We start from the raw sequence: 23998 nt of genomic DNA on the forward strand, positions 1-23998 counted from the left end.
CTCAGCTTTCCCAACATCACTCTCCTCCTCCATGGAGGGAAGAAAGCTCAACAATTTGTCTTTGAGGAGTTTCCGCCACTAAACAGCACATGATGTGGTATGAGATCCTTTAGCTGTCATCTTGGAGAGCATCTGAGTCACTCAAGTTCTCCACCTAAAATAGCCACCAAAGAACCCTTAGTTACACCACAGCTGTCTCAGACAAGCTACCACTGACCAGGCCTGACATGAACATGCACTGGTGTGCCACCTTAGCCAAGAAAAAGCTTAAAAACTGGGTTTCTACTTCACTCTACAAGGTATTGTGGAGATTGATAGTCTTCCACCAAACCAGAAGAACCATTTTGGGGTAGACCTTAAGCCTTGCTCCTCAGCACTGGAAGCCTACAATGCAAAGCCAACTCACTTGCCGTATCCGGATGAGCTTGGCAGCAGGATGGAAAAATGTTGGACAGGAAAGAGTTGCTCCTTGGAGTCCATGCTGAGGGTGGGGGAAGGTAAAGAGGTTTCCAACCAGACCTCCCAGCAGCAACGCACTGCTCAGAGCCTCTGGCCAGAGAGAGAAAGCCAAAGGCGTAATGGACCCTTCACAAGCAAGGACCACCCATGCACATGGACGCCATGTCCGAACTGGCTGTCCCCTGTCTGTAGAAAGAAGAAGGGCAATAGGTGGGGAGAAAAAAAAGGGGAGATCACAAAATTTGGCCAAAGCGCCAGGCAGATTAAACAGTATTCAACAGAGGCCGAGGAGAGAAGGTGTGTTGCGACAAGTGTACGGTACCTCCCCAAACCTCCAGGCAGAACATGAGCTCTAAATAGGGACATGTGGCCATTTCTTTCACAGCTGAGTGAAGTACAAAAAGTAAATGGCCGGCATAAAAATAATGAGGAAAATGAATGAAAACATCAATTCCAAAAGGACTATTAGGATCCGGGGCCAGATTTCGAAATTCTCAGCTTCCACAATTGAAGCCAGATTTTCAAAAGCATTCAGTTCTTCACATGCTGAGCTCTCCTGAATAGGCAACCAACTTATTTCGACGCCTAAATGGGAGCTGACCTCTTTTGAAAGCGCTGCCCTTAAGCAGCCTGCAGTAGTGCAGAGCAAGGCACTTTATTAACCGGGCAGCTTGTGAGCTGCCGGCAGCCCTGCGCACGCCGGGAGTGGTGCGGAGCTGAGGTGACCCCCGTCTGCTGGCACTTCTGTGGTCACCCACACCTCCCACCTCTGCTTAACTGCTGCTTGGGAAAAGAAAGGGTTAAAGGCACTGGAAGGGCTTCTCTGGGGAGGGGGGAATTATTTACTTATTTATTTTTAATTCTTTCCTGTCAGGTTAAAATAACAATTTCCTGTCAGGGGAGTGAAGGCTCTAAGTCTCTTTCAGACAGCCCAGTAAATCAAAGGAGGGGCCATTAGGAGAGCAAAATTAACGAGAGCTTTGTCAGATTGGGGGGTGTAAAATCTGTCGGCTTCGCTTCCCGCCCAGCACCGAAGGCCCCAAAGGAGGGAAGGGAAAGGCAGAGGTGAGGCCACGAGGGGGGAGAAAGGCACACGGGGGGACAGAGGGAGGGAAGGCTGGAGAGGAAAAGGGACCTGAATTAGACACAGGCAGCGAGAGAGGTGTCTGCTGATTAGAAACTGAAGGTTTTACTGAGGAAATGCTGCCCACAGCCCTGAGCCCCCTCCTGCTTAACAAGGGCCGGGCCGGCAGCCCTCGTTACAGCCACACCACCCGTGATTTACAAGGCCCCAAATGGAAACCAGGCCCAGCCCGCTGCCCAGCTCCGCGAGGCAGGCAGCGAGGGCCTAGGGAAGGCAGGCAGGGAGAGCACCGACACTGCAGGGGCGAGGGAGGGCTGCAGGGCTGGGGCCAGATGAGGACGTGCGGGTGACACTGGGGGATCACCACAGCTGCTCCCAGCAGCAGGTCAGGCTGGGACAGTGGAACTCCCAGCTCACTGCTCGGGCTTTGGGACTGGTGCTCTTCAGGAGAGGTGCCTTCCACAATACAGCAAACTAATGTTGCTTGTGATCGGTAGGTTTTAATATAAGACAGGGTTTTTTAAGTCGTTCCATGGAGCTTAAAGCACTGAAAAGGAAGATGGAGAAGGAAGGAGAGCCACTGTACCCATTTGCTTCAGAAAAGACAAGACCTAGGAGTGAGCAGAGGAAGCCCATCTAGCGCAGGGGCACACAGTGAAGTAGGGCTGGGACCCCCACACACCGACCGCACCACCTCACGCCACTGTGCTGCACTGCTTCTGTTGTGAGAGGATCTGGGAAAGGAGAGATGTGTGGCAGGAGATGCACTGACTGCTGTGAGGATCCCCTCGGCTATCCCCGCACTGGGCCCCGCGCTAGGCATGCAGGCCAGCCTCGCTGCTCCTCGATGTGCCCTGAAAACGGTTCTGGTTTTGAGAAGGCCAAACTCCCAGAGAGCAGGCGAGCCAAGCCGAGGCCTCTCTTCGCCATCACGCTCCCCCTATGCCCCGACACTTAATTTCCCTCCTCTCCCCCTGCCCCCCCCCCCTCTATTCTGAGTAAATTCAATTTGACAACCCTGCTAATTGGATAAACGCTGCTCCCCGCGCTCCTTTAAGGCAGTCCGCTTTTCTCTGCTCGTTTTCCGAGGGCGATTGTGGCTGTTCTTTAACACGAATTCCATCTGCTTTATTTCTCCTCTGCCCATTCACGGCCCCTCCTGCATATGTATGAGGGGCTGCCCCCCCTCAGCTCCCTCCCCCGGCCCCCCCACCCATCTCCCTGCCCTCTCCCATTGCCCGGGACAATAACCCCCCAAATGCCCCCTTCTCCCACCCCGGCCCCTTTTTTCGCTTTAGATAAACACAGGCAGTGTCAAGTGTGAGGAGTGGGGGGGGGAATGGGGTTCAACTGCCAGTCAAGCCCCGGGCCCTCAATGAAGCCCGGAGGCCCATCCTAATCTGCTGCATGCTTGCCATATGGGAGCTGTGTTGCCCTGGGAAACACTAACAGGCAGAACGGAGCTTAATAGAGTCCATATTCATTGTAATGCAGTGAAATGGCTCGAGGGACTATTGCCCCTTGGGTCTGTTTTCATTCTTCTGCTCCCCCTCTTTCTTCTCTCCCCCTCTCCCTTTTCCTCCCCTCCCCACCCCACACCCCCTTTCCCTTTCTTCCTTTCAAAAAGCCCCTTCCCTGGAGAGCTCTAATCTGGAGAGGCTGGGGGCTCCCGGAGGGACGGCCCGGCCAGGGGGAAGGGGCTGGGGCTGGGGAAAGGCGCGGGCGAAGCAGCTGGCAGGATGCTGCGCTCCCACTCGGGGGGCAGGCGGTGGGCAGCCGGCCCTGCTGGCATGGGCTGCGGCCCCGGTGCCTCCGGCCTGGCTGGCAAAACGTGGCACCAGCAACACAACCCTGGGCGCAGATGGAGCGTGCTGCGCAGCCTCTTCAGAGACAAAGTGCGCCCAGCAAACAGATGTTGTTGCTGTGACATGCTGGCTGTTGTGCCGGGGAAGGCTGCCCTGCAGCAGTGATGGGGCCTCATGGGGTGCCCTGCTGAAACCCACAGCTGAGGCAACTTTATGGTGGGGAACACCATAGAGGAAGCAGGACAGGTGTGACGTGCCAAACCTCAGAAGCTGGAATTTATGGCATCACACCACTCGCCTGTCAGCCCTAGCACCCTATCCACGCCTCAAGACAACAATACCCACTTCAGCACGTCATCACTGCAGCCAGAGACCACTGTCAGGGCAGGCACAGCTGTGGACAGATGCTGCACAAAACAGAGCGAAACTCATTCCATGCTCTAGGTACTTCAAACAACAGGCCAGGATCTCTTCTTTTTTTAGGATGTTTGATGCAATGGATACCAAAATACATGCATCTACACCTTCTCCTTCAGAGAGGCTGGGTAGCATATTTGCCTGCCCATAGACCTCCGCTCAGGCATGCCCTACATGCTCCTGGCTGCACCTCTATACAGACAGCGTTGTACAGAGCGGCCGACATGGATTGCAGGGCTGCAAGAGCAACCCTTAGCAAGACACTGGGTTCCAACCGCCCCCCTCCTCCACCAACCATGGGCAGTGGAGTGCTGCAAGGGACAGCAGTGCCCACCGGGAGCCGTCATCACGCCGGCACAGATGTGCCTGTGGCTAGTTTACACTAGTCAGGGCGCTGCTTTTGTTTTCCCATTCTCATCCTCCCAAACAAAAACAACAAAAACAAAAAACCATCAGAACTCAGAGTCTGAGGTTGAGGCTTTAATTGCTGCTTGGGTTAGGGAGAGGTCAGCGAGGAGCAGGCCTAGCTGAAGCAGGGAAATAACTATGGGGAGAAACCCTGAGAGACACCAAAGGGAAGTAAGGACAGAGGTGGCAGAAAGCACAGGGCAGGAAAACTGAACAGAACTGAGCAAGTCAAGGGCAATCGCTTCGGGAGATCCAGGTAGGGAAACTACGGTGGCTCAGATGACAGCCAGCTGCTTCTTTGTGTTCTTAAACATGAACCTCCTTCCCAAACTCCAAATTTTTTAAAACATTCTTTGTCTAGAAACAATAGAAAAATCTTCACCGTGTCAAATTAGGTACAATAATAGAGTGAAAAAAACAAACAGAACCCCTAAACCAGAAAAGCCCGTGGAAACTGCCAGGGACAAACTGTGAAGCATTCCTTGGGGCAAGTCAAAATGGGAAGATCTCCTGATGGAACAGAGGGAACCCTCAGCGGATTTCCTGGCTTCAGAACCTGCGCCCAGGGCAGAGTGGGGAACGAGGGCACCTATAACAGCTGCAGTGTTAACAGCAAAAAACGGACTGAGCTTATGTGAAACACATGTCGGAACTACCTGCTAAAATACTGCATCCAGAAGGTCATAGCAGGGGATTTGATCTGGCCGCTTCCAAAACCAGTGTGATCTTTGCCATGACTTCAATGGGAGCAGGCCCAGAAATTGCATTAACAAGTGCAAGGCTCGTTTAACACAGTTGACATCAAAATCCAGAAGAGCATACAAAAGAGACAGGACAAAGTACTCGCCAGTACCGTCAATACAAAGTTTAATCCCCAGATGGCTGGCTTTAGAGGCATCCCCATCACCACCATAAAGAAAAACTGCCTTCTCGCTTGCACTCCTTTCAGCAGTGACTTGTTGCTGGGATGCAAAAGAGCACAAGCCCATTTTTCTCAGCCTTTGAAGATTGCATTTAAGAGGGTTGTTGTTTTTTTTTCCCCTCCTTTTTTAAAGTTTGGGAATAAATGGGAGTTTTTACTCTCCATTGCTGTCACTTTAATACTTTTCACTACCAATAACCATGTTGGTAATTGGAGCAGGTCAAAAGCCTCTAGGACCCTCTGCTGGGACACATTTTCCCTGAAAGACATGTCACTACTCCAAAAAACACAAGAGGAAGCTCAAGGCCAGAGAAACAAAAGGACAGAGATGACTGCCTGCAGAAAACACCCTGGCAGTATCAAGTGCTTAGGTGGGGCATAGGGCTGCCCAAGGCCTGCCATGACCCTCCCAAACCTTGCATGATGAGTGTCACCTGCATCAGGGCAGCACTAAATGATGGACTGCCCTGTCCCAGAGAATGAAACTGCCTCACAGCATTTTTTATTTTTATTTTTGTTAAGGTAATATCTACATGCCTTTTGCCCCATGTATCATCCTGGGAATAAACACACCTTTCTGAAAATGATGGAACACTAGGAGACAATGACCCATACACAGGCAGGGCCAGCACATGGTTTCTCTATCTCCAAAACGGGATGCTCCACAACAGAAGGACAACAGCTGGGGCAGGGTGGCTCACCTGCCCAGCTACCAGCATGATGCAGGCTCACTGTAAGCTCCCCATTCTGCATCCTTTTCCTTTCACACTTGCATTGAGAGGGCAGGCACGGCCTCCAAGCCACCTCCCCAGCCCCTTCACACAATGAGCACCAGCAGCAATTCCAGCTGCAAAGTTTGCTTTCCTTGACACACAGTTTACTTTCTCCATTCCCCCGCATCCCGCCCCTGCCACTTACCCCTCACTCCAAAAAGGCGCTCTCAAACAGGCTTAAGCTTTAAACAAATAAGGGTTTGGAAAGCAGCAGCCTGCTCCCGTTTCCCTCCCCACTGCCTCTGCTCTCCCCCCGCCTCCAGCTCGGAGCAAGGGTGCAAGCAGTGCTGGCAAGCGCAGCGCAGGCACAGAAAACAAACACGTGGAGCCGAGCCAGCTGTGAAGTTGGATTTGGCGCACGCTGTTTGCAAAAGAAATAAAAGCACATGGGAGAAGGGGGAAGAGGAAAAGGGGCAGAGCGGAGGGAGCTGGGGGTGCCCCGGCCCCGAGGGAAGACTGTGTCTTACAAAGGCCTGGCAAGCACATGGGTGGGTTTGGATGTAGGGATGTTCTGCTGCAACATGTGAAAAATAAACACGTTGTTACCTCCCGGTGCTTGCAGCCCTCCCCACTCGACCTGAGGCTTTCCTATTCCCCGGGGCTCACGGTGCAAGGGGGCCAGTGCAGGGATCACCAAGCCAACTTCCCCATAGCCTCAGCAGAGATTATGTGTGTTAAGGGCATGCATTCACCCTAATCCTCCTCATCAGCCTTTTTTCCTATCCCTTCTCCACTGTCCCTTTCTGAAAGGGCTGTAGACAAAATATTCCTCCTCTTACACCCCAGCTCCCTGGGGACGCCAGTGGGGGTATTATTCTGCTCTCACCGGTATGATCCAGCCGTGGGAACGGCACTCGCAAGTACTAGGAACAGAGTACCTACATTGCTTTAGGGCAATGCCAGTCCTATGCCAGCTTTTCTCCACCTCTCTCTTCATCAAGTGGAAACTAAACAGAAGCCCATGCCCTTTGCCTGGTTTGGGGTAGAATCTAGCAATTTGACAAGGTCTGCCTGTGGTTTCCACCAAAAGCCATAAGCCTTAGAGAGGCTTATGGCTCTCCAGGAGAGATCCTGAACAGCCCTGGCTCTCAGAAGGTCCCCATGTGCATTTAGAGACAGGCCAGGTTGACCACCCAGCCCTCACAGGCAGGTTTCCATCAGCCTTGTCACCACCTCTGAAGTACAGCAGGGTCTTTCCCCTGTCCAGATCTGCCATGAACACTTGTCCCTCTGCATCGCTCCAATGTGACCCTAAGATACAATACTTTGTTATCACCCCTCCTGCAAACCATATTACTGACACCCTCTCACAGACAAGGAATGTTAACTTACTTTGGAGAAATCTTGCAATTGCTTTTTTGTTCTCAGATTGGAATTACTGGGATGCCAAAATAGCCGTGGATCACTGCAAATAAAACCCTGTTTGAAACTACCCAACCCTTCCCTTTTGGGGACAAATTACATATAGCAAAGAGGGACAGAAACTCATAGTCTCGGAAGTTGACTGTGGAATCACTTCATCTTTTGGACAGAGCATCATCCTACCCTGTATATCAGCTTCCCAGGCTGCAAAAACAGGAACAGCAAACCCCAGCTGGTATGAGTGATACGCAGATGAACAGTACACACCAGATAGCTCTGGATTCTCAGGCAAGAGGTGCTAGACAGGTATGCAGTCTTATGATTTATACTGCTTCCTGGCAGCCCCAGGACTTCTGGATTATTAAGATACAGATGTGAGCATCCTGGGGGTACAGCTTCAGCAAGTTAACCAAGCAGGGAGGGGCAGGCTGATTACAACAAGAGAAGAAAACACAAATTTGCACCACACACAAAATATTGTGGTTAATGGAGACAACAAGCAAGAGATTATTGACAACAAGAGAACGGGATAACTCAGCAGAGTTTGTCAGACTAAACTTTCCGTAATCACAGACTTCAGGGAAATTTTTTGTCAAGCAAACATTCAAACATCCAGCTGCCAAGAACTAAGTAAACAGAGAAGGAGAAACAGCAGAGTCAATGTGCCACCATATGTAAATGCCCCATGACTGGGCACTGCAGCCCACCCAAGCCCATCAGCTGGCACTCCTGAAGCTCTGGGCTGAGCTAGGCAGGAAGACCTACCACCAGGTTACTGAACAAGAAGCAATTCACACCTTCCAAATATCCTCACAGAGCCTGGCAGGTGTGGGTACAGCAGTTTCTGTGGGTTAGTGGATGCTTTCCTGCAGTATGCACATACACATGCTACCACCTGGGTAAGTGAAATGGACCCAACTCCATACTGAAGGGCTCCAGGGTACTGAGTGACACCCAACATCTATTGGTATCACACACCCATTTTCAGTCTCCAAAGCCTGTGGTGGTTGTTACCATGCTTAAGAAGAGCCAGATCCACACAGATCCCAGACCTGAGGCCAGGGGTGCTGGTGGCACCAGTAAGCTGAAGCAAGCTGCGTCTGGGGACGGTGCTGCCACAGTGTCCCTGTGCTGCACTCGAACACACCTGTGATGCTCCCAGGCCTAAGCAGGCAAACCAATAGAGCACCAAGCCATATAGATGGGCCAGCTGCAGGAAACACTGTACTAGGTGTTGCAAGGCTGCACAAAGGCTACAGCCACTCTACATGTTTTTTATTTACGTTGGCAAACACCAAAGGGCGGGAGGAAAGCAAACCTTGAAGAGGCAAAGGAAATTTCTTTAAATCATGCAGAGAGTCAGCAGTATAGCAAGAAAGGGAAACATTGGTCTTCTGCCTCCCACCCAAGAGCTTGCACCTCAGTCAGTGCTTCCCACCCATGGTTCAGGAGACTGCTGAAAGGGACATGTGGATGACTTCAGGGGTCCAGGAAAAGGGATGAAAACATGCAAGTCCAGATTAACTGAGCAGTAAATCGTATATGTGCATCTACTACCTCCATGGGAAAGTATTCAAGAACACATATGTCAAAAAATAAAGCTGAAAACCAGCATGTGCAACCACACATGTGCTTCTTCTGTCTGCCTGCCTCTATTTTCTTCTATCATATTATGACAAGTGAAACCAGGGTGGTTATATATATTCATTTGCTTCAGATCAGACTTCTCTTGGTTGATAAGAAAGAAATGTGCAAGACATTAGGCATGTTCCAAGGGCAGCACTGGCTGCATCACTCTCCTGTTAGTCACTGGCAACCAATGCATACACAGTGGTGCTGCTGTAGCCATCTTTTGGCACATCTGGGGCCAGCTGCATAAGTAAGAGACCAAAAATTTACACACTGCCGCCAAAACTGCTGGGGAGAGGAAGCGTATGGTCTCCAGACCAAAGTTACTGACACCTTTGGAGTTTGAGTTCGTGGTTAAGTTCAGGAGATTCAAAATGGGACTAGGAAAGCAGCTTTTCCCCTAGCCGAGCAAAAGGAGTTTTGAAAGACGGAGGGTCAGGGAGTTTGCTGGTCTCCATCTTGCATGTTTGGTGGCTGTGGATAGTGACTCTGCATGGGACTATACCGAGGATATTTACTTATTTTATGCATATAGCATTGGCCATGGTCTCCAAACCAACAAATTGCTGAGCAGCATAGATCAACTGCTGCAAGTACTTTCAACCATGAAAATACCTTAAAGTAACAAGATCTCTCCATTAACTTTCTCTTCTCTATATTCTCACCCTCAGGTTGCTACTGTAGAGCAGCCTTGGGGCGATTAAATCAGCAGCCTACGCACTGTGCAATATTGGTGGCCCAAGGCAGTCACCAGGAGAGTAGAACATGCCTGAGTAGGCTTTCCATCTGCCATGCCCTCCAGCAACACAAATTTGTTGAACAGGAGGCTCCTTTGGATGGAGGCATCAAGGGACAAGATGCTTCCCAAGCCTCTTACGCATGTCAAGGCTCCCTGATGGGAACAACTGAAGCAGAGTTCAGCAGCATCTCATATCACACCAGGTGTTTCTGGCAGGGCACGAAAATGGCACAGCAGTCCTGTCTCCCCGCGGGGAAAATGCTGATTTTGTTTTTCAAACAGCAACCACACTGGTTCTGGACCCTCGCTGATAAAAAACAGGCAGATTTTTCATCCACTCACTATAGCTTCCAGCAACTGGAACCTCAGGCTGCTGTTAGTACTCAGTCACAACAGTAGACTTTGTCTTGATACTGTCCAGGTCACCTGGGCCACACTGCACAACACAGCCAGATTTTAGGACTATGACTTCAAAGCTTCCCTGCATGACAGAAGGGGAATGATAAAGGGTTAAAGCTGGTGTAACCTCAAAATCACTCTCTGCTTTCCAAAGCAAGAACATCTTTGGCAGGGTCCCCATCTGGGAAATGACATCCCTTCCCCCCCTCACTTCCCCTTCTTCTCCCCCTGAACTCAGAACAAAGCATTGCACTGCCCAACATGTTCCTCAACTGGTTTCATCTTGGTCCAAATGCTGCTTGTGTTTAAACTCTTGCCAAAAAGAAATGCCTTAAAAAATAATATTAAAAAAAAAAAGGCATGTGTGGGGCAGAGAGGGAGGAAGCAGAGAGAGTAGAGGGAAGTCATTAAAATTGAATCTTGCTTAGCTACCAGTGGAGAAGAAAGAAAACAGTGGGGAGAGGAGATTTTTCTCTTGTGATATGTCACATCATCTGGGAACCAAAACCAACGGACCCAGAGGAGACAAGATTTCTCTGCACAATTTTTCACCTGGGCTCAAACCAACTTACTTTGCCTTTCCAGATCATTGCATGCCACCCCATTATCAGAAGAAGCATTTTCTTCCTCAAAATACATTTTTCACTGCTTGCATGGAAGAAAACAGCATCCAGGGCTGATGGAGACCAAATGCTCTTCCCTTCTGCTCATCCTGGGGGCCACACTTCAAGCATTCTGTCCCAGCACGGTACCTCTTATTGCTGCAAGGCCAAACCACCCCCTGAGCCATCATCAGCAGAGGGCTGGAAGACGCAGCACAGCCAGCCTGCCCATGTTAGCCCTTCTGCCTTCTTATTAAACATGGAGGCTTGGCCACGGTAAAGCCATAGGGAATCCTAGAGGAAATACAGCCTGCAGATGGCTTGTGCGTGCTCTGTGGATAAGTTGGATGGGCCAAACGAAGAGCCTCAGACAGACTCTGTCTCCCAAACAGACACCCTCCAGCCAAAAATAAAAAAAATACTCTAAAAAATCACATCAGTTAAAGAAGCATTTAAAAGCAAAAAAAAACGAAACAAAAAACAGTCCAGTTTAGAGAGTCTGCAAACGCTGAACTCAGAGACACGCAGAGGATGTTTTTTGTTCCCTCAAAAGGGAACAAAAGCCCTTGGTTTCCCCTCCTCCTCATTCCCGCGTCTCCCCATCAGGGCTGTCAGAGACAGTTCAAGGCTACCCAGCAGCAGCCAGAAACCAGGCCTTGCTGAAGGAGCCTGGGAGGGAGAGCTGGGGAGCCCCAGCAGCCTGAACTTGTTTCCCCTGGAGGGTGACTAAAGGGGAGCCTCTGTGGCATCCTATATCCCACTGCTTGCTGGTGCTTCCCTCTGGGGTTTGGCTTTCTCCACTGTGACTCTGGCTAGCAGGGCTGCGATGCCCCAGGACTTGCTGACACTACAACTGGCAGCCCACAGCAGGTTGGAGAGGGAGAGAGATTAACTCCCTTTTTGTTAAGTATCTCATTACTGCTATATTTTTAAACACAGCTGGTCCAAAATTTTTTTCAGTGAAGCCATAAATAAATAAATACTTGAAGGAAAATTCCTGTGATCTGAAAACTTCACCTACTGGTCTAGCCTTAGTCAAACGGCATTCTCTCTCTGCTACACTTAAGCCTTATGTACTCCCTTTTTCTTTAAGAATGATATCCAATGAACTGTGTAAGGAAGTTTGAGATTTCACTGCCTTCACTATTAGAGATTTTAACAACCAAGCACCCTCCTGGCCAGCATAGCAATCAGACGCTCGTTCTTGTCCTATCTGTTGAGCTTCCATTTGTCTTGTTAAAGGTGGTACTTTCCCTTAAGACCCAAAGATCCAGACACTGAAAACACATCCTGCAGTCTCATTTGCAAAATACTTCTTTTCCTGCTCCTTGTGAGGGTACTACTTGGTGCCCTGGTCTGTCTTCCTTTTGCAGATCATCCCACCTGTCATCAGCTCTCACTTCTCCATCCTTCTGAAATTGTTTTAGAGAGTAATCTGTTTCTACAGCTGTGGAAAATATTCAAAACCTTCACCTGTCTCGACATCCTGCATAAAATAGTAAGAACTACAACAATACTCACTACCTCTTACTTGCAATCTGTTAAGGAAAGCAAACAGACACCCACTTCTGAGGAAGACCGAGAAAGGAGCCAGTTTCTCTCCTCCAGCCCTTCCCCTGAGTACCAGATGCATATAAAACCCATATAGCAGTGTCTGTGCAAGACTTCTCTGCTACGAAAATAGTAAATAATGTCTTGGGGGTATCTGAAAAAAAAAAAAAAAAAAACAGGCCCGCAGCCTGAGGCTTTGCAAACAGAGCAATGGGAGATCTTGCCCCCAAAAGGCTGCCTTTCCACGGTACATCTCATCTGACCAGCCTGGAGACCATTTAAACCTTGGGAAAGATGGTTTGGAGCTCGGGGCCTCTTCACCCAAATGCTAACCCACTTCGTGCAGTCCAAAAAAGGAAACAAATTCATGATCAAATTGCTTCCAATATTTTTTTCCAAGCTATTGTTATGTGACTGCATTTGGAAGCAAGAGAGAAAAACAAATGCATGACTGTGGTCAGTGCCTGTTCTAGAATAGGGAAAAAAAAACAAAACAAAAAAAACCCAACAAAATCCAATCCTTGTTTTATATGCTTAGTGACTTTTGGAGAAGATTGTACCTAATGAAGAGAGCAGGGAGAAGCAGTGACACACCATAGCCAGTCACTGGACCATGAGGGATTGACCATGGGAGATGCAGAACAGATGGTAGCCTACCATCCTCTTATGAAAGTTACAGTTCAGCACTAGAAATTCTTAAAAGACACAGCAAACCTGGTATGTGCTCAGTTCTTTACTGGGAAAACAAAACAGCAACAGAAAGATCACTTTTTGGGTTTTCCAAAGATCCTTACATTACCTGTCCAGTAAAGGAAAAACAAGGAACATTTGATTACAGAGATTCTTTTAATATAACACTATTAGGTACTCTCCAAAACTACAATAAAAAGACATCCTCTGCCTCAAGGAATGTATCCCTAATTGCTTACAGAGACTGTCAACGCTTTCTTTGAGATGGGAAGTCTGTGACTGTCCCAGAGCACCAAATACCCCTAGAAAAAACTTTCACTGTTCAGTGAAACTGTAGAGCAGCTTAGTCAGTACCTACTCCAATACAATCCCCTCCAAATTATGTTAAATACTGTCAGCTGGCTATGGACCACACAGCCAATATTAGAAGTGGAAAGGAATAAGTACTTTGTCCCATCCCCTGAAGCAACTGGGAAAACTCACCTGCACGCGGGAAATCCAACCTCAGAATCATCAATATCAACCATTTATTAACTTGAGCATCTGCCATACTTTATCCTGGGATGGGTGAAGGAAAGTATTCTGGTATAGTCTCAACTCCAACATGCTTCAGGAGTTAACAGTCTCTCACAAAAGACATAAGCTATATAAGCATAAACTGTAACAATGGGCTAAAAAACAGCTTCCAGAATTCCCTCTACAAGCCTAATAGGGAAACAATGACAATTTTCCCTCTGTGCTTCTCAGCTTCTCACCAGCTGAAGCCTGTCTGTTTTCCAGCCCCCCTCGCTTTGCCGATAACAAACATCTGGTAGGAGCATCTTCCCTCATGTGAGAGGGAAACTGACCCATCGCAGCATCTGGAGCTCGGTACCTCAGAAAAGCCCTGGAGAGCCTCTGCTATAAAACCCACAGGGGAACCTCTGCCTGTTTTATCTATTGACTGCAGAAGTGCTACATGGAAAATAAGGCTTTTTTTTTTTGCAGCCCCAAGTAAGGGCCTCAGTAGTTAAGACCTTCAGAAACAGCACACAAGGAGCCTGTGGTGGAGGCGATCTTCTGAAGTCCACCCCAGCTGTACCTTTCTAAGGATCTTTATTTTAGATTTCCCAGCCCTTCTCTACACCAGCTTTTACTTGTCCATCAACTCAGTAGAAAGCCCTCGAAGCCCAAGGTTGCAGGCTCTCAGATGAGGCTGCCTCACTGCATCTGATTGACATTCCCTGAGCTCTCTCATTCTGCTGGTGGCACTCCCCTTGCAGATGCTGGCACCCTGCTGCATGCTGCAGGCACGTTTGTAGGCCTCACTAAGCTGCCTCCCCAGCCACCTCTGAGGACATGAACCCCTCTGAACCCACTAAATATCACAAGATCAGAAACCTTGGTGGAGATCCATCTCTCTGAACCTCTAAACCCCGATTTGCCTGACAAGGGTGAGCAGTGGAAGCAGAGAGGTGGCTCTACTTTGCAGAGAGGCTGGTTCACCTCCAAAACAACCTGCAGGGAGGCTGCAGCCCTGCCTGCCCGGGCAAGGGCTCCCAGAACCCGCTTCAACATGCCAGAACCCTGCTCGCTCTGGGTCTGCTAGGGCTGGGAGCCTTGCTCCAGCAGCAGGGAGGCACTGCCAGCGGCTCCTCTGTGCCCTCCCCAAAACAAGTAAGGACAGGGGCCTTTGAGATTTCACCCAACAAGTCTATCTCAGCCCTGGCACGGGGACCTCAGGCAGAAGAGGGGAAATTAAAGCCCAAAAATTGGGAATGAGGGAGATGCAAGGGCCCAGCTGCGGCCCTCAAATCCTTTAGGAGGCAGCACGCATGCAGGGAATGGATGCAGGACCCACTGTAATCCTATTCTCCCTCCCCACTGCAGAATTGAGAGGGATATGGATGCTGGAAGAAATTATTTTCACTGAGAATGAAGACAGATAGGTGCCACAACACGTTTTTTCGACACCTTCCCCACCCCCCAGCCTGCCAATCCAGTGTCTGTGGTCTTCACAGTCTCTTCACCGTCCTTCATCCACAAGAAGCAAGCTGGTACCAAAAAACACCAAAGAAAACTTTTTATCTGTGCAGCTGTCTGGCATCTCCCACTACACTCCTGCTTCAAAGGCACGTACTGAGCCACGGAGGAGCCATGAGGGCCCAAATACTGCATCAGTGACTCCCCTGGAATTAAATTACTTTGCTTGGAGAGGGCAGAATGAAACCCACTTGCAAAACAGAGGAGTCCTGCTTCAAACGGGCTCTCCACAGAGCAGGGGAAGGAGTCATCTCCTTCACCCAGCCACAAAGAGCCTTTGGCAATATGATGCCATTAAAACATTTCAAAGCATTCCTCCATGCTAGAAGCCTCGGACTGCAGCTGAGACTTTTGCTCACACACAGCAGGACATAGCCACGAGCAGCCCTCCAAGAGGGTTTGCCCACAGCTCTTCACAAACACACAGGTGCCAGAGGAGAAGAAATATGCATCCCCACCTGCTCCCTAAAACTTAGCACTGCAAGTCAGCCAGGAAAGTGAGGGGGGAAGCAATCCAATCCTCTTTTGAGAGATAGTTCCCCATTTCCCCATCCAGCCAGGCTCTGCTCATGTCCCACGAGCAGTTGGTTAGCATTTGGGCACTCCTGTACATCCTCATCTTGGGTACCAAGAGTCAGTGCCTCCAGAGCATGGTCTCAGGACCCCAAGTAAGAAGGTACACAGCATTTATGTAATTAGATCATTTTGCTTGCAGTGTGCACATTTACTACACTGGCTCTTTGCACTCCTGTTTTTCAAAGCACCATGCCATGGCTGATAACCAGCTGACAGGAGAACTGAAGGCAGAACTGGCTCCTTTCCTTCCCCTTCAGCCATGTTCTACTGCAGCTCTCCATAGCAGCAAGACACTACCAACACCAAGAGCCCAACGTGGGGCTACCAGGAAACATGGGGTCTGCATTAATCTCCAGCCCTGATGTGCTGAGTGACCCCAAGGCACACATGTCCTTTTTCATGCTTTACTTTTACCTCTTGCCCTCCATTTGTCTTGCTGTTTTGAATGAAGATATAGGAACTGTCTCCCACTACAGGCTAGCAGTGTCTAACAGAGCTGAGTGCCAGTCTTGGTTAAACCTTTAGACCACTACTGCAATATGGCAGGGAGGGGAAGAAAGCATGGCAGGTCTTCCTCAAGCCTTCACCCAGAGAGCCAATGTTAAGAAAACTCTACTTATCTTCAGTGCTTAAGCTATGCAAAAACTGGGTTATACTCGAATTTTTGTGGCTGCTGAAATTTTTGCTTGTTTTCTTGGTCACTAGTTTGGGAAATTTTTGTAAAGGTGGTTCTTTGAAGTGGCTTGAAGGTCTGAAGTTATCCCAGGGGTCAGACTGTAGGGCAGAGTGCAAGTGAGGTGATCAGACATCAACACTAAATATGACTTGCCATTTTGCTCTTGACATTGTCTTCTTCATGCCTCTTTCTCCTCTCCAAATCTGCAGTCAAAGGAGTCAAGGAAAACCCAATTGTTTATCTAGCAAGTTCTTTGCTGCCTATTTTAGTGCTTATGTAAAAAGTTGACTCTTGCTTGCATAGAAGTCAGCAGACCTCATGGGGTAATCTGTGGGGCTCCACAGGTTGAATTGTGTATTTCTGTACCAGGCAAATGCAGCTAGCACTCACTGATAGACTGCTGCCTGCCCCACAAGACACAGGGTTGGCTGGTCTTCATCACACAGCTTCATATGTTAGTACTGACCCCTTTTCTCTAGCATCTTTCATCCCACCAAGCTAACGGTTGTAAAGCACAGCCAAACATCAGCTTGAGGCCTCTACTCTCTCTGCCGGCAAGGCAACCATATCTGAAGAACTTTTGAAGTAAAGATTACATTTCCATGTGAGAGTAGGTGTTTGGGAATGATTTGTACAGCTGCTACATTGGTGACAGTGGGACCATCCCACAGATGTGCCAACGGTGACTTTGTATTTAAAAGCAAGAGGAGAGCTGTCGAGTCCCTCAACGCTCACATCTCAGTAAGTATAATTAAGTCATCCCAGGTGCTTTTGAAAAATCCCACCCAGCATGTTTTTGAAAACCTCTCCTTCTACTGTGATTCAAACCCACCTCTTCAAGCTGACAGAGCTCGGGTTTGTTAAACAAGCAGCATTCATTGGGAAAATAAAATAAAAAAATCATATTCCCATCATCTTAGATTCAAGGGGCCCAAAGGAATCACTTGCTGACAGTGCCAGGCTCTGGAGAAGTGGGGCCAGCTCACCCTTTCTACCACCCACGGCTGAGGAACGTGCAGGCAAGCACTGCCATCCTGCCCCAGAGGGGGCTGCTATCCAGCAGAGGGCTGGAGCAGCGAGAAGGCTTCTCCATGTCAGCTGCAGCTTGGGGAGCAACTTGGAACAGAAGGCACTAGATGAAGTAAATTATTATTCGGCATCCAGAACTCCATTGGCTTCCAAATAATTGTCTATTTGTGTGCGTGCATGCACAAGAATCCTCGTTCCATGGTCTCTGCCAGCATATTCCCAGTGCTGTCACTCTTGGGGGACAAGGCCCATACTTGTATTCAATCTTGGCATTGGATCTTGAACACTAAAGTTTCAGATTTTGTTTTAAAAAACATTTTCTCTGGCAACTGGGCTGTTAATGGATTATGTTTTTGCTCTTGCCTCCTCCCCACCTTTAAAACCTTGGCACCGAAGGACTTCTTTGAAGATAAGGCCAAATTTGCAATTTAAGGGGTGGAACTTCATAAAGCTAGACGTGAAAGGATGGAGAGGAGGGGAAAAAAAAAAAAAAAAAACAGGAGGCACTTTTCTCGTTGAGATATACACTGTACAGTACATAAGATTACAATGGCTTCTCTGTACCACTGCTGGCTGGAGTAATAAATTCACTGCAGCTGCAGTGCTGCTACCTACGCTAGACTCCCCAGGGGTCAAGCTCAGAGAGCAGCTTGACACCAAGCCTACCCTCCTGACCAAAACCAGAGCCCACATCCACCCCGCATACATGGATGGATATCCCCCAGAGGTGACCGCAGAGCCTCCTATTGGGCTACCAACACCACAGGAGGTTCTCTGCTGAAACCAACAGTGGTCCTAACCAGACAGCTTTCTCAGCAGCCAGCAAAGCCATGGTGTCTCTGCATCTCTAGCAGATCTACTCTCAGCACCACCAGGAGGCAGGGAAGTGCCACTCACAGGTTCTGCAGGTGGAGAGCTGAGGCAAAGAGCAACTTGCCCCAACGTGGGCAAAAGTTTGCAAGGCAGAGAGCAGAACCCAGCTCTCTTCACCTCCCTACAGCAAAAGCATGGCTAAGCAAGGTGGCAGCTCTACCTAAATGCAGCAGAATAAATCATAGTGACATTGCCAGAGGCATGTGCCTTTTTCACATAAATGCTGTATTCCAGGCCAGTGTATCCACATTTGAGGTTTATTTCTTAAATACTACCTCTGTAGGTTTATATCTGTGTAAGTTTTCTTAATACACTCAACATATTGATCCACAGGGCTCTGCCTAACCTATCCTTTTTCAAAGCTGAAGACATAACACACACTTCACACCCTTTCCCTCTCCACTCCTCTGATTAAAAGAAAACAACAACACAGGAGAGAGGCTCAATGCGCAGTCTTTAGACACACAAGCTTGTTCAGATTCACTGACGTTGCAACCAGTGAGTACCTCCTTGTATTTGGTAGGGCTGTAGGACCATGGCTCTGCATAAGAGTAGGATTTGCTGGCTAATCTTATAGACTGCTGAAGAAAAATGGCATTGCCACCACAGGGCTTGGGACTTACTGTCTATGCCTCAGAAGCTCACAGCAAGTGACTGGTTTCCAAGCCACCATCTGGCTTTCACAGACATATAGAGAGCCCACAGCCCCAGAACCCTGTGATCTCAACAACAGTGGGTTTTCATAGGGGCAACGTGCCGCTGCGTGGTTTGGACTTGGCCCAGCCAGCCTCCAACCCGCTGCATGGACACAAGGTGCAGTCGCACTCCCCACGTCTATAGAGGGGGCTTAGGGGAGGCTTTGGCCACGGGTCAGCAGCTTCCCCAGAGCAGCCAAGCTGAAAGCAAGGGTAAAGTTTGGCTCTCACCTCTGTGCTGGCATGCTGCCCACAGAGAGGGCGAAGAAGCTTGAGCACGTCCCACACGCTCCCTGAAGCACATTTTCCTCCATAGGTCCCACCAGAGCCAAAATAAATTGGCTCTGGCTCTTACTGGAGCACTCTTGCAAGGCAGGAGAGCAGCCCCTCTCAGCACAGAGCCTCACTGCACCAGGTGCTTTGCTAACAGCTCCATCGGGGCCAGCTGAGTCCCTCAGCCCGTTTGGCCTTTTTCGGGACAAAAAGAGGCCATTCAATAAAAGGAGCATGCAGGCTCCTCAAGGCAGTGGTCTGTTCCTTGTTTGTGTACAAAACCCTTCAGAACCATGTGAGTGCTTTGGGCTTTTCCCCCCACAACAACAGCTCTCTGAGCTCCTCAGCCAACTTGCTCCCACTGTACTCACACCACTTTTGCCTCCACTTTCCACCAACACTCCTGCAGCTGTGTTGCTGGAGCCCACGCTCCTACAGAGGGGAGATTTTAAAAACTCTGAAGCGCAAATATGCACACAAAGCAAATTTTAAAAGCTTCCCATCCTGCAAATGCTGCCTCCAGAAATGAAGCTCTGAGCGCTGCGTTCAGCCAACGAAGCAACGGAAACAATGCCGTATGATTCAGGGCCAAGAAGGATGAAACCAAAGAGCAGGAAATAAGAAAAAGACGTTTGCGATGCATTTTGTCATACAGTCACCCAAAACACATTTAGAAAAATGGAAAGTGATCTTCACCAGGACCTGCAACTCCTTTATTTCTTACTCTCTTCAAACTGTCCTTGTGGCCTAGGCACTGTAAAAAGCCACAACCTTTTAAGCTGGGACTGACCACAAGAGCACCAGAGTACACAACAGCAGGTTTCTCCCTCAGGATGTTTTCAGTCTAACCAGAAACAGGAAGTCTGCAGAGGTTTTGCAAGAGAGCTTCTACATTGTGGGATACCCCATCCCAACAGCAGAGTCTGCAGCATAGAGTTTTTGGCCTGGAAGGCAATGGTTTCAACCAAGAGATCTGCAATCTGTGGTCCATAACATGCCAGCAGTAATGCACCGAAACATCCCTGTACATAAAAGAAGTCCAAGGGAATTGCTCCCCACTTTCCCTGGGCATTCAATGTCAGGCATTAGAATGACCAATCTACCATTATTTATGGCCCAAGAAACTTCTGTTAAGCCAGAGCTACACTGGCCTGCTGCTGCTCCAGTTTCTTGTGGGCTGAGTCACTGAGGCTGACTGAGCTGAAGCTCTGCTCTCAGAGACACGAGGGCTGGTGCTGCTGGCTGGCATGATGGTTCCAATGACAGCTCCACTTCAGTTCTCACCCCCAACTGCACCATTTTCTGCAATGGGAGACTGAGGCATGGGGCTACAAAGGAAGCTGTTTAAGCTTGTGCAATGCACATGCATTGGCTGGGGGCAGTCCAAGCAGCTCGACATTCAAACCTGTGCTTCCACCTGAAGAGTGTCCTTCTGCCTCTATTGCTCATCAGCCCAGGCAGAAGAAATAACAGGGATTTGTCACGTAGGGTCTCAGCCTGTGCTTGTGAGGACACACAATTAAGGAAGAAGCCAGGAAGCACTGACAGGTGGATTTGTTGGCATTTTAATCAAGCATAGTCATCCAGTAACAATGAAGAGAAACTATAAAAAAATCAGACCTGCTCTTCACAAAGGAAATGGAAGCATCCCCTCCGATCTCTGGGTAAGATGGGGACCACATAGGCTACTCACTTTCCTGACCCCACCTGCATGCTCTGTGCTGAACAGGAGGCTCCACCGGCTCACAAAGAGCTGTTAGTTTTGAGAACAGAACAGAATTTCAAGAAGTGAGAGGGAGAGGGCAACAATTAACCTATCTTCTGAAAAAGTGCGGTTCTGAGCTGTTGAGTCTTCTACTCAAAACGCTGGAAAACCTCAGCAGACATGGGGCACCCAGCCTCACTGTGCAGTGGTTTAGAGCCTCTCACTCTGTGCTTATGGGCTATCATGACAGTACATGATACAGAGAAGCTGTATTTTCCAGTCCACAGGGATACAGAGCACCCATAAGACATATATGCCATTTTGTAGCACATACATTCACCTGTAAAATTTCTTCTTTGTGCAAAGCAGAGATGTGTGTGGATTCAGCTACTTGTGCTGGGATTTCTCTCACAGAATGGTCCTATATGTATGCATGTGTATTAGAAAAGGAGAAAACAGGACTTGTTTTCCAAATCTGTAGGGACCTTTGCACACCCTTCAGATGAACCTGCTTCATTTTTCCCTAATGGGAACTACACCAGCAGAGAGAACTGCTGATTCCAGCCCTCACAGCAAACACTTACTGAGATCTTGTCTGTGTTGTGCCCAACAGATAAAGTCCTGCTATCGTATCTCAGGAATGGGTGTTTTAGAAAAGTACATAGAACAAAATTCTGTTTATTTCTTGTCAGAGAGTATCACGCACTCAGCGGGAAGCTCACAGCTCTCCCTAATTGTCCTATTTACTTTAGCAGGTCCCAAGATGACTCCTATTAGCAAAGGAAGTTATTTCACCTTCATTTCTTTTGGTCACTTAAATAAACAGCACAAATCGTCCTTGCAAATCTGTGAAATGTTTCTGCTTGAAATCCTTCCCAGAGCTACAGACCTCAACATCCAAGCCATTAAAAAAAGGTCTTGTCCATGTATGTATGTAGATATGCATATATATTTAAGAGCCCTCCACTAAACATAGGCACATCGAGGCAGTTAGTTTCAAAAGAGAAGAAAACTAAGTTACAGTCCTACTTGCAAAAGCATCCACGTCCTCCTAATGTTCTCAGTGATTATTTTTTAGCGCATGGGAAAAGAAATTTAATGGCAGATTGCAAATGCATTTATCAAAAAGATAACATAGTAGCGATGTAGAAGTTAGAACTGGACACCAAGAAAATCTAACAGCTTAGGACACGCCTGGAATTACAGGCGGGCGCACAGAGTGTGTGGAAGCCTGTTATCCCACTTGCATAATGCTGCAGAGAGGTCAAGAGAGTTTCTTTAAAACAAACAAGAACAAAAAAAACCTTTAATAGACCTGAACTGTCTTTCCCACAATGCCAGTGAAATCACACTCGGGGTACCTGAATTAGTTGAGGAAGTGCTCAAAGACACTATGAAATATATATCTCTATGAAATATCTTCTGCCTGCTGGGGCTATTGGGAAAAGCCTATTGTAATTTTTCAAAGTAAGCATCAGTATCTGTGGGGCATTTTAGAAAGTTTCATTTGGACACAGCTACCAATCCCCCTACACATCCCACTCTGCCCCCAGCACACCAGCGCCCTTTCCATTTGCAGTCACCACCAAGAGGACCTGCCAAAGTTAGAGCCCAAGCGGCCAGGAGGCGGATAGGCACAAGTCCCTCAGCATCCCGCCACAGAGCAGAAAATCTGCACCCCAAACCCAAATCACTCCTCGCCCTTGCACCAGAGTTAAAAACCTACAATTGCACAAGAAAAGGACAGGAATTGTGCTCGCAGATTACCCACCCACGCTTTTCTCTGCATCAGCAGCACAACCCCTTCACACAGCACGCACCGAAACGACTCTGCTGAGTCTTGCCTGCAAACTCCCATCTGCTTTTGACATGAGCTGAAGCAACACGGCTTTTCAAACAGCTTTTCCCTCTCCCCCTCTCCACCACACGCTCTGCGATAAGTTGGTGGTAGGGATGGGGAGACACTGCAGACCCAGCTTTTGGGGAAAGTTTAAGCAAAGTGCCAGTGCAACACTACATGTACTCATTCTGGGCCCACCATTAAAGCCGCTTGGCCGAGGAGGAAGGTCTGGGAGGGGACGACCCGCTCCTCAAACCCACCTGCGCCATCACAACCCCCAACCCCACATGGCAGGGGCTGGCGGGATGTCGCTCCTCTCTTGTCAGCTCCTTGGCGCGTCCGCTGACCCCTTCCCAGCATCCCGACAGCAACTTCCCCAACTCCAGCACAAAGCTTCACCACCACCACCAGCACCGAGGCGTGAGGAGGGGGGAAGCCCCGCGCCCCACGGCCGCCCCCAGCAGCCGCCCCCCAGCCCACTCCCCTCCGCTTCACTCACCGGGGGCTCGGGCCCAGCAGACGGGGGAGGGGGGAACGCGGCCGTGCCCGAAACAGAGAGAAGCAACAAAGAGGCTTAACTCCAGGAGCTGGGAACTTCCAGGCCGGATCTGCGGGGAATTCAGCACAGAGAGAGAGAGAGAGAGAAAGAGAGAAATAATAATAACGAGAGAAAAAGGGGAAAAAAAAAAGGAGGGGGGGGAAGGGGGGGGGAGAGAGAGAGAGAGAGAGAGAAAGGAAAAAAGCCTGATTTGGGGAGAAGGGGAAGGGAAGGTGGGGGCCCTGGACTTGGGGTGCCGGCGGAGTTTTGCGCTGGTTATATGCAGAGCGGAGGCGCGGCGGGGAGAGCAGCGCGGGCGGAGGAGGAGGAGGAGGAGGAGGAGGAGGAGGAGGAGGAGAAGAAGGAGGAGGGAAGGGGAGCTGGGGCACGGGGAGCCAGACCCTCCATACGGGTGACAGCTTTTGGATGACTGAACTCCCAAACAATTCCCTGCTCCAGCTACTCCTGCTCCTGAGCCTCCTCCCCTCCCCCTGAGGAGGAGGGAAGAAGAGGAGGAGCCAGAGGAGAGAGAAAATACCAAATAAACCCCCTTACCTAAAAAGCCGGGCAGCGGCCGCCAGCTCTCCCTTCCCCGGCGGTAACAATAACCGGCATCCTCTGACCGTTGCCTACCCCGAACGGCAACCGCCGACACCCGCCGAGCCGCTCCCGCGCGGCCACCGCGCTCCTCCCGGCAGGCGGAAGCGGGAAAGTTGGGCCGAAAAGTTTGGTCTGAGAGGCAGGGAGGCCGCGGCGGCCGCTGGGGCAGCGGGGTGGCCTGTGGGATGAGGGCGGCGGGGCTCCCCGGCGCGGCGGGGATACGGCAGCCATGCCTCGCCGTCCCAGCCTGCGGCCAGGTGGGGTGGGCAGCGCCAACGGGCACTGCGGTCGTGAGGGAGGGAGCGGGATCCTGGGGTCACTGGGGGCAACG

The 23998-nt window shown here is 49.6% G+C and overlaps 1 protein-coding gene across 5 annotated transcripts in view; it reads right to left on the bottom strand.

The window, feature by feature from the left end:
* BOC (BOC cell adhesion associated, oncogene regulated) overlaps window positions 1-23580 on the bottom strand; it is a 44549-nt gene extending 20969 nt beyond the window's left edge. The window contains exon 1 of one of the 5 annotated variants that reach the window (XM_090150856.1): window positions 23029-23580. The gene's annotated coding sequence lies outside the window, so the exon portion shown is untranslated. Of the gene's footprint in view, window positions 1-406; window positions 885-23028 lie in introns of those variants that run through there. The other 4 variants (XM_090150859.1, XM_090150860.1, XM_090150869.1 and 1 more) reach the window with 4 other exon arrangements.
* Window positions 23581-23998: the final 418 nt, after the last annotated feature.

Source organism: Phasianus colchicus, chromosome 1, assembly GCF_987193195.1.
Source record: "Phasianus colchicus chromosome 1, bPhaCol1.hap1.1, whole genome shotgun sequence".
NCBI classification, from domain to species: domain Eukaryota; kingdom Metazoa; phylum Chordata; class Aves; order Galliformes; family Phasianidae; genus Phasianus; species Phasianus colchicus.